This window comes from Triticum urartu, chromosome 2A (assembly GCF_056163025.1).
Source record: "Triticum urartu cultivar PI428250 chromosome 2A, HENAU_Tu73, whole genome shotgun sequence".
NCBI lineage: Eukaryota > Viridiplantae > Streptophyta > Magnoliopsida > Poales > Poaceae > Triticum > Triticum urartu.
Genome location: NC_141874.1, coordinates 748,158,113 through 748,168,336, shown reverse-complemented (window position 1 = coordinate 748,168,336; position 10,224 = coordinate 748,158,113). Strand labels below are relative to the sequence as shown.

General features: G+C 44.7%; 1 pseudogene; it reads left to right on the top strand.

Moving 5' to 3' along the window:
• The first annotated feature begins 6,298 nt into the window (after positions 1-6,298).
• On the top strand, positions 6,299-6,858 carry LOC125538370 (MADS-box transcription factor PHERES 1-like; annotated as a pseudogene).
• The last annotated feature ends 3,366 nt before the right edge of the window (positions 6,859-10,224 follow it).

The window sequence follows — 10,224 nt, the reverse complement described above, 5'->3', positions numbered from 1 at the left end:
GCATATATACACGGGAGGAGCACCACGGGCTGCGGATAACGGCGCGTGGCCGGAGCCACCGTGGCGCCTCCACAGCCAATCACAGGGCGTGGACGGGATTTTCTGGGACGGATTTGTCCCATCGACGGTGGATATTTCTGGCGCTTTTCGCCAACAGCCGACGGCGACGCCGCGGGATCCTCTGCGCCGTGGCTCCCTCCAGATCGCTGCCATGGCAGCGGATCGATGGCCGGACCTGCGCGGCGAGCCGGCCACGCGGAGCACGGGATGGGGTTGCCGGCAAATCTGGAAATAATGCAGCATGGCCTGCATGGGTGAGGGCGTGTGGGCCGGGCACGTAGATCTGTCCCTTTGCGACGCGCCGCGACGCCACGTTGGCGCTGGAAGTGCCCATGTGAACGTGCGGTAAGCGACTGGCTGCGGGCGCGACACGTAGGATCGACCCATTGGGTCTCGGCCGACGTGGCGTCCGAGATGGCAGGCTGTGCTCGCGCCTTTAACCTCCCGTAGCCATGCATTTCACGTGTCCTTACTTCTACTATCTTCTATCCGTTTATGGGTTTAGAGCCTTGTCAGATGGAGCAGCCTGCATAGCAAGGTGTGCTTGCGCCATTTACCTCTGAAGACAGGGAAGAAACCGACGGTTTTGGAGCCAAGTTGCATGGCTATCTTCTCCACGTGAAAATGAAACCATATGACATATGGGAGTAAGTGAGTGAGTGGGACAGTGGGAGTTCCATGTCGATCCATGCAACTTTACTGCATTTGCCAGGCGCTCTCTCAACTTTTTTGGAAAAAGTAAACCTTGTACGCATGTCTTAGGCCAAACATTTCTGATTGCACGGGGTTAGCACGGGGTTAAGCCTGTGAGAGTGTTTTTTTTTTGCGGGCGAAGCTTGTGAGAGTTGCATTGTGTTTCTTCTTTATCATTTATGCCACTGGCTATGTCTCATTACTCAGTTTTCCCATTTTTCAACTCCTCAAAAATGCCATGCTCAAAAATACCACCAGACACAATTACTATCAGCTCAAATCTCGTTTGACAGGTCATAATGACCAAAATACCCATGGACCAACATGTCAGCTCTCCCTCTATCTCACTACAATAAAGGGTGGGTCCCACCTAACCCCAGCAACGTTCTTATTATTCTCTAAAATTATTCGCTTGCTTAGTCCTGACAAGTGGGGCCCACACTTATCATTGTGAGATAGAAAGAACTGACATGTGAGTCTAGGGGTATTTTTATCATATAACACGGTCAACGGGTTTGACCTAACAATAATTATGTCTAATGACATTTTTGAGCAAACATCTAATGGACCGATGGCATTTTTGAGATATCTAATGGCATTTTTGAGCAAATTTCTCATAGAACGATGGCATTTTTGAGCAGTTGTAATTTCTAATGGCAAAACTGAGTAGTGAGACACAACTAGTGGCATAAATGATAAAAACCCTACATTGTGAGGCAGCTAACAAGAGAGACCAGGCAAAAAACGACCGAGAGTGGACGAAGCCAGAGTAAAACAATATCTAGAGGACAAAAGAAACTAAAAAAATAATTTGAGTGGACAAAATGGCCAGCTAGAGGTCAGCACATCTATGCTTTCTCTTGTCCTCTCGCTGGTTAGATTGTTTTTCCTCTGGTGATGAGTTACTACGATTGCTACTAGTACTAATTTGCATGGGTACCAAGTCAAGCTGGCAATGGTTAACCATTACTCGCATTCTTATGAGTAATTACTCTATCAGGGGATGGGGATGTAACAACTTTAATGCCCACGGGGAAGCTGGTGGGTCAAATGCCTTACCCAACGCGCAAGACGGGGCTGAGGATGGTATAACATTACCCGCCTTACCCATAAAGGCCTTATATGTGGGCTCTAAAATTAGTAGACAATAGGTAATTACTGCCCTTACCCATCCAAATTTCCATCCATTCCTCCCCTTTGGCCCAAAAAACACTAAGAAATCCCTAACCTAGCCACGACATATCATTTATTGTGTTGCAATGCTATTGAAGGTTGATGTTGATTGCATAGATGGGTTTCCCCGTAGGGATGAAAAACCCGACGGGGATGGGGATGGGAATTTTTTTATCCCCGTGCATGGGTACGGGGACGGAGATGCGCATGGGAGGTCTGTCGTGCGGACGGGGATGGGAGTCTAATACCTGCCTGGGTAATCCCCATTGCCAGCTTGAGTACCAACTAGAAGTCTCTCCAAGGACGCTTTACTAAATCGACCGCATAGTTGCCTAGAGTTGAAATAACACGTCTCTGGGTATGAAAATTGGATGTCTGCATTGTACCGAGGCATGCTTGCTGATGGGTACATATGTCCTTCTTTATTAGAAGGAAACCAATTCCCCTGCTCATTAATAATTTAGAAAAACATATTAACACCACGTGGAACAATTCAGTTTCCCTAGCTAGGCGAATCCCAAAAGCGGAGGCAAATGGAAACACATCATGTCTTTGTTTTTGTTTTGCACAACACTGTGTGCAAACATCAACATTGTGTGGTCATATTTTGTAAGTTAGCCAAGGAAAAAAAATTGACCAAAATGAATTTGAGAGCACAAACCATGAAGTCATGGCGTCTACATAGGAGGCCGAGGCCCTATAGTATGCCTATACAACTATCACTAGATCATTGATGGATTTTAGGGATATGAAGTAATTTGTATAATAGTTTGCAATGCTTTGGAGTGGTATTGTGCTTTCTTGCATCTCGTGCTTGTCTCCTTTGTTTTACAATCATGGTATGTAATTGAAGAGAGGAATCCGATTGGATTGCGAGAAAGCAGTGTGTTGATCTTTATTCTTAGGTCTGATGGACTTGTAACTGGTTCATGTTTGGGTCTCAAAGTGTAGGAGTTTCTAGGATGGTTGATGGATACATGTTGTGATTGATCGACGCCACTTTTGGCTCCTAAAAGAAGTTCTCTCGCAAAGGCCCCTACCACAACATCTAAAAAATAGAAATATTAAGGAAAAACAATATATATGAGAAAATAAAATAGGCACTACAAATACTTCATAAAATTTGTATAACGCATATCGTCGCTCGCAAGAGAATTCTACACTTATCTATCACAATAATCCTACAAGCACCAAGAAAGAAGTAAACACAACTTGTCAAATTTAATCACGTTTGGTTTCAGATCGCTTCACATTGAGAAATTTAGGTGCTAGTATATAGTACCTATTGTATTGCTTTCATGCAATAACACAATATTCATTCCTGAAAATTGGAAAATTATATGGTAGTAGTTTAGCAGAAAATAAATAACTTTGTTTGCTAAGTATTTTACCATGTGTCTTAAGATTTATGGTTCGAGTGTAATTGGCTATTACCATACTGGCTATTGAGAGGCTAAGTGGCAGAGAGATTGCATTGCTCCACATTGTTGGTTTCTTCTACAGAGGTTGATCAGTTCCAGGAGATATGATCAAATATGTACATGTATTGCATGGCATCCATGGAATCCCAGCTTTGTCTGAGAATAGGAAACAAACCATGTTAGCTCCGGTGAAACCATTGATGAAAAGCGGCGATGTAGTATCTAATTGTCAAATCAATTAGAAGAAGCTAAGAAATGATCAGTTTACACTGACCAAAATGTTCAAGCCTGGAGAACTGGAGAGTACAATCATCAGTATTCTAATTACACCGGTGAGATAATAAGCTTCAGATAACACATAAAGCGAGGACATCAACTTCACGTGCCCTCCCGAGTCGCCCCCGCGAGGCGACCGGGAGGCGCCCCCAAATCCCCACCGGCAGGCTTCCCGTCTCCCGTCCCTTCCCTCGCCGCCGCCACAGGGCGCGACCGGGCGAAGCCCGGCCGGCGGCGGCGGCGGCGGGGCCCCCTTTGCCTCCTCGTGCAGCAGTTCTTCGCGGGCGGACGTGGCTGCTCCGAGGTGTGGTGCGGCGACGACGGGGCACCACAGCGCGGCGCACGCCGGCGGTTCGAGGCGGCGGCAGATCGGCCGCGCGGTAGGCTGTGGATGGCGGCGCATCGGTGACCTCGCTTCCCCGCGGCAGGAGGTCTCGCGATCTGGTGCGTCGTGGCCGCCAAGGACGGCGGCGGCGTGACCGGATCGGTTCGCGGCGGCGCGGCCGGATCTATGCCCATGCGCGGGTCTTGATCGCTGGTCTGCCGTCGGCACGGTGGTGGGTGCGACTCATCGGCAGCTGGGCAGATCCGCGGGATTCTACCCTTGTCTGGTCCTTGACAGCGCGGGCAACTCCGGGGGAAACCCTAGATCTCTTTGGGATCGAACGATGGCGGCGCTTTTGCGTCGTAGTCCCTCTTTAGGGCATTGTTTTGGAGTTTGCTCCGGTTGAAGGGACCAGCGACGTCGGCGGCGCACGTCTGGTGGAACAACTGCCGATGAAAATCGCGCCGACTACGGTCATGGCGGACGATGGCGGTGTCTTAGATGTCGTTCCCTTGTCGAGGCATCGTCATTGCAGTCTGCGTCATCAGGTTCGGGATGCTCCGGGGGAAACCCTAGATCTGGGTCTTCCGGATCAGACGATGATGGCGTTTTATCGCTTTCCCTCCTGGGGGCATCGTTTTGGAGTAAGTGTTGGCTAGGGGGATGGTGGAGCGGTGCTTCATCTCACACATTGATGGCGGCGGATATCGGCGGCATGGCGCTATGGAGGCTCGGCTTCCGATGCACGGAGATGGACTCGCGCAGGAGGAGGTTGCTGTCCGGCGTCATGGTGACGTCGATGGCAGAGTGGCCAGACAAGGTAGAAGCCTCAATATGATCTGAAGACGGACCTGTGGAAGATGGCGGCGACGACACACGAGTGCGTCTGCCCGGATTGTGTCCCAGACCCGGTATGTGGCTCGGCTGGGGCTTCCGAATGAGTTTTGGCTTCCGGCTTTTGATGTTAGGCTTAGGTGAGTGGTTTGGGTAGTGGCCCAACTAGCACCCCTTCATCATTTTGAATAGGAGTAGTGGCATATGCTGCCAAGATGGTGGATTCAGGCACATTGTTGTAATACTTTGTAAGGTCCTTGAGAATAATCAATAAAGTGGCCGTATGCATCTTCCAGATGCAGAGGCCGGGGGTCATCCTCCTTTTCTAAAAAAAAAGCTTCAGATAACAATATATTTGGCTTCTAAACTATATGTTGATCGATCACAAAGCTAAGAAATTCTCAAGATACACTGATCAAAATGTTCAAGCGTTGTGAATTGGAGAATATATACTGAAATTACTAATATAAGCAGTGCTTCTACTAATATAATTGTGAAGTGCACATGCTACCGAAAATGTAAGTACACTGGGGGATCATAAGTTTCAAACAAGAGTCGGTTTGTCTCCAAAAGTATCTCGTTTCTTGACATGACCTACATGGCCGCTCGCCCTTTTCTACCAGGTAGACTCCGTGGCCTTTAACCTGACGCCTCCCCGGCTTTGATGGGACGAGGGCGGATCACGTAGTCGATGAGGTCCTGCTCTGGTCATAGATACCTACGTCCTCCTCCTCAGCGATGCAGAGGCTCTCGCCGTCGATACTACTCACCCACTCGCCGACGCGATCGCTCAGGGAATTCGGGCGACCCACTGGTTTGGGACCTACGTTAGTGGCTGCGAATCCTCCACCATCTCCTTTTTCTTGTGCTCGGTCCGCGTCGTGCGCGTCGGACGTGTACCCGCCATCGGGGGATAGGGCAGCCGCTGTGCCATGCGTCTTTGCCATCCCCTCGGTAGACATCCGTTAGGGTTGATGAGGCACCATGAGAGAGATGGGTCGAATGGATACGTGGGCTTAACCTGGTGGCCGGCCCAATTAACCAGAATGCAGCGAAATTTCCACCCGGGTAGCTACCCTTTAGGACAGTCGGCCCACTCAGCGGTAAATGTTGAATAAAATACAATTCAATGACCAAAATGACCTTGGTGTGAGATCGGACGGCCAGAAAAGGTGAGGGTGTGAGAGCGTTGGGATTAGGCTCGGTTATACTGTCCTAAATTTATGCATGGTAATATTCCAAAACTAGCATTTGTGTGCTCTGCGTTGGAGGTTGTGTATATCAATTTTCGGGAAAAAAATCAGTTGTGTTTCCTTACACAAAGTGTTCTAACATTGATCAATTATGAGCCTCCGAAGAAGTTTGGTTGTAAATGATAATATGTACGCATCAACGTCCAAAAACAAAAACTTCTGTGTTTCCATCCGCATTTGCGCATCGATTATGGTCGTCCAATTTAAGAAATATGGCTATAATTGACCCTTCCCCTCCTCCTCATACATACCAATTAGAAGTGATGGCTCGTCGGGGGAAGGCTAAGATCCCATGGATCGCCCACAAAGTGAAGCGCATGCTATGCTTACGAAACGCCTACCCATGCTTGTGAAGAAGGCTCGAGAGCTTGCGATACTCTGCAACATCCAAACTTGAATATGGTTGCGCCTTCCCGGCAAGACCGAACCGGAGGTGCTCTGGCCATCGCCGAAGGAAGCCGGCGAGATCCTGAAGCGGTACAACAATAGGGTCGACTCGAAGCAAATAAAGAATAAGAAGGAAGATGCAAGCTTCATCCAGGAGATGATCAACAAGGAGAAGGACAAGTTTTACAAAGTCCGGCAACAAAACATCAACCTGGAGGTCAAAGTTATGCTTAGTGACCTCTTCATCAACGACCATCGGGGATTTGATGACATGCTCGATCACATGTCCCTCGTCATCAAATGGATGGTGGAGAAGTACCTCATGGACGTCAACACACACCTCAAGGGGCTTCGTTAAGGCTCAGCACACGCTATGCAGCGACCTCCTCTTGCGCAAGGCGCAACTTCATTTCAATGGTGCAAAAGATCAAGGTAATGTCAATGGTTGATCATATAACTATGTTACAACCACCTCCTCTGATGGTTCAAACTCCTCTTCTGTAGGAAGACATTTTTCATGTTGGTGAGTGCTTGATGATGTGCAGACGGTTGATCCTCTCGCCATGACACCGCTGCCTCCTTCGATGATTGATCCATCGCCTTATGATTCCTTTGATGCTCCCATGACCCTGGATCGAGATCCCCACGATGATAGCTACCCGACGCCTATAACAAGCACAACCTGCCTACTACCAAGAACTGTGTGCCATCTTCATCAAGGGCAGAGATATTTTTATCATCGTCATTAAACCCACCCTTTGAGTATGTCAAGGGATCCGCTCTGCTACTACCGTAACATCTAAATGTAGATACATGTTGATTGATAGACCTAGCAGTTTCTTTTGTTTATTTTACTTGATTAATAATTGTTATTCCAAGAGCCCTAGGTCTGTTTCTGCGCATTTTGCTTCCATCGAGTATCAATTTTGATTCATAGCGTTGGTATGTTCTTGATCTCCAGGAGCTCGCACTGAATTTTGAAATATTCATGGTGGATATATATGTTTCCTTTTTAAAATACCACCCATTGTACTTACAACAAATTCTGCAGTGTAATCTTGTCATGTTATTAATTAATGGAAAACTAGTGGTAAGAAATTCGCTGACACATATTCTGATCAATTATCTCCTTTTGATCTTGTTCGTGTTGCATGTTTTGTTCCCGATAAATGTTTGCATAAGTTTTATAGCTAGTTCGTTTATTCGTTTTTCTCATCATGAATTACTACATGGAAACTGAAACTTGTTCTATACAAATATGCACATATGATGCTGCAATAAAATTACTTTTCTATATGGTTGCACATATAATAATCCTTATAACTTAAGTCAATCGAATGATTAGTTAATGAATCGAGAATTCTAAAGGGGGGGGGGATCGACTATCGTATTGACAATAAACCACTAAGGCGTATTTTAAAAAAACCACTCTGGCGGCCAGATCCATATCCAAGAATTCGGAGTCCGAGAGACAAATGCAAATGGGTCCTAAAAAATCATATAGCTAATATAACTAAAGCACACTTCCATGTATCTATAGTATGTGCTAACCTGGTTGCATGATAGGGCGAAGGGGATGTTGATCAATCAGTCGATGCCTTCAGCTTCAAGAGTCAGGACAACCACATGATCGACTTCAATTGGGCAATCAGGCGGTGAACTTGTTTTAAGGGAACAAAAAGTCCATTAATTAGTTAGCCCTTCAAGCTCAGGAGGACCAGCGGACACTTGGGGGATACATACTTGTTTGGTTTTCGTCAGCTCATGGAAAATGGCCAAAAAGTGCATCAATGAACAATTAATAAACAAGGGCCATGTTTAACGATGACATGCCATATTCCTCTGTTGGCATTCTTGGCTGCAAATTATCACAGTCAAAAAAACCAAATCAAAGCTTGGTGCGCTTTTGGTTTTCAATATCAACTGCGCAATTGAGATAGATATTACAAAAAAAGCGTATTATGGAACTAAGAACTTCTCTTGATTTTCTAGCCTAATTGGCCAATAGATAAGGGGGTAAAGAAAAAAATTCAATACTAGAAAAAAAATTGGGGGGGGGGGGGGGGGGGGCAGCTCCCCGTATACCAAAGGGTCCAATTACCAAACATGTCGCTAGTGAGTCAAGTGTAAAATTGACCGAGCTTCTATTCATCCCATATTTAAACTTAGAAAATAACCATAGTTTTATGGTCGAAAGGGAGATGATGATACTTCTAGGTTGAAAGGGAGATGCATGATACGATGCTGATGCTTGGGAGTCCCCTCGGCTGGTTAGTTCAAGCTTAGTGTCGATGTTGGCTTTGAGACGTTTTTAAGAGACATTTTTAAGCATGGCTTACTGATCATTTTTTGAAAGACTGAAGATAATCTTCATGTGGACCATTGTTTAAACTTAGCATGCGAGCTCGTACTAAAACTAGTGATCTACTATCATATACGCCTGCGGTTCTCGATAGCCCGCGGTGCTGGTAAATCCGTTGTCCCTGCGAACATTAGTCGAGAGGGCATCTTTATGAAGAAAATAAAAATGAGCAGGTAGTCAATTGCACTACCTGACTTGTGGTTCCATTTTGGAATGGAAACCTTTTGCTCAAGAAAGACTAATTGTATCGTCTGAATTCATTGTGGTTACCACCTAGCACCACTGCTTTTCTTGGCTTTTTTGTGGAGAGATCTAGCGCCGCTTCCGAGCATATTTAAAAGATCAACGTTGTTGTTTACTGTGTGTCTGGTTGGAGCAATGGAGTGGCATGGGGTCGGCTTCGCACCTTGTACTATTCTGCTGCTTGGTTGAGGAGGTGGAATGGAATTCACATGTGGCATGGAATGCACTGATTTTACTCAAAGGAATGTCTCTTCAATGTTGAAACCCTATTAAAAGTAGCAATGTTTTACAGTACCAATGCTAAATTCATTTATTCACGGGGAAAAACAATGAGGCATGGGTTACAAGAGAACAATACAGAAAACTTTAAGATCAAGAGATTTCTTTTGCGCCAGGGCTATTTCTCGCCAGCTGCGAGACGTAAGACCCTTCTCGTCTCTGGCACTGCACAACCATGCCAACAAAATTTGCACGGTTTGCCAGGTTTTCTTCGTGTTTTCTCAGTTCTTGTTCATTTTTCAAATTCCCTTTTTTTTCTTTTCTCTTCAGTTTTCTTTGTGTCCTCTCTATTTTTTGTTTTTCATTTTCCTTTTTATTTTTACATTTCTGTTTTTATTTATTTAGACATAAGTTTATATTTTTCATACACATTGAACAATTTTCTATACATATTAAACATTTTTATACACATTTAACATTTTTCAAATAGATGCTTTTTCTAAGCGTATGTTTTTATATTTTTTCATACACATTGTACACTTTTGGTATACGTTTAAAACATGTATTGTACACCCTTAACATGTTTGGAATACATGAACATTTTATTCAAATTCATTTTCTTGAAGGTTTTTTGAAAATGTAGAAAATCAAATAGTCGTTGAAACATTTTTTTGAATGATACAAAACATTTTGAAACTATGTGGACAATTTTGTTTTACTTTTGAAAATTCTTAATATTTTCAAAATTTTAATATATATTTTTTATGGTACGAAACTATTTTCTGAATTAGAAGATTTAAAAATAATATATATTTTTCTCCAAATGTTAAATACATTTTTAAACATGTGACATTTTTTCCAAAATGCACAATATTTTTTTCAATGCTAACAACATTTCAGTATTACGCTAGCAAAGTTTTTACAATGTGCAAATTACAAGCCGATGTCACGTATTTGTGTTTCATTAGCCCATAAAAA